The following is a 1,130-nucleotide window of genomic DNA, read 5'->3' as shown; positions in this document are numbered from 1 at the left end:
ATCCATCCATCCATCCATCCATCCATCCATCCATCCATCCATCATCTTCTGCTTATTCTGAAGTCGAGTCTCGGGGCAGCAGCTTGAGCAGGTAGGTTCAGACATCTCTCTCCACAGCCACCTCTTCCAGCTCTTCTGGGAGGACCCCAAGGTGTTCCCAGGCCAACTGAAAGACATAGTCTCTCCTGTGTGTCCTGGATCTTCCCCAGCTCTCCTCCCAGTTAGACATGTCCAAAGCAGCTCCCTAGGGAGGCGCCCAGGGAACATCCTTACCAGATGTTCGAACCACCTCAACTGGCTCCTCTCCATGTGGAGGAGCAGAGGTTCTACTCCAAGTTGCTCCCAGATAACTGAACTTCTCACCCAAAGAGAGTCCAGTTACCCTGCAGAGGAAACTCATTTCAACCGCCTGTATCCACAATGTCATTCTTTCAGTCACTACCCAGAGCTCATGACCGTAGGTGAGGGTAGGAACGTAGACTGACCAGTGAACAAAGAGCTTTGTCTTACAGCTCAGCTCTCTCTTCACCACAACAGACCGACACAAAGTCTGCAATACTGCATACACTGCACCAATCCAACTGTCAATTTCACATTCTATTTCTCCCTCACTTGTGAACAAAACCCCGAGATACTTGAACTCCTCCACTTGAGGCAGAACCTCACCCTTAACCTGAAGAGATCAATCCACCCTTTTCTGACTGAGGACCATGGCCTCAGATCTGGAGGTGCTGATTCTCATCCCAGCTGCTTCACACTTGGCTGCAAACCGCTCCAGTGAGAACTGAAGATCACGGCCCGATGACGCGAACAGGACCACATCATCTGAAAATAACAGAGAAGGAATCCTGAGGCCACCGAACCGGACCCCCTCTACCCCCTGGCTGCACCGAGAAGTTCTGTCCATAAAAGTTATGAACAGAATTGGTGACAATGGGCAGCCCTGGCAGAGTCCAACTCCCACCCTGAAGGGGTCCAACTTACCAGCAATGAGTACCAAACTCTCACATTGCGTGTAGAGGGACTGAACAGCCAGTAACAATGGGCCTCCAATACTATACTAATGGAGCACCCCCCACAGTCTCACCAACACATCTGAGTGTAGCAGCTGACCATAGTAGCAGTAGCTT

Source organism: Nematolebias whitei, chromosome 2, assembly GCF_014905685.2.
Source record: "Nematolebias whitei isolate Nwh7 chromosome 2, NemWhi1, whole genome shotgun sequence".
In the NCBI taxonomy this organism is placed as follows: Eukaryota; Metazoa; Chordata; class Actinopteri; order Cyprinodontiformes; family Rivulidae; genus Nematolebias; species Nematolebias whitei.
The sequence above is the reverse complement of the archived record's forward strand: the minus strand, read 5'-3'. Positions refer to the sequence as shown.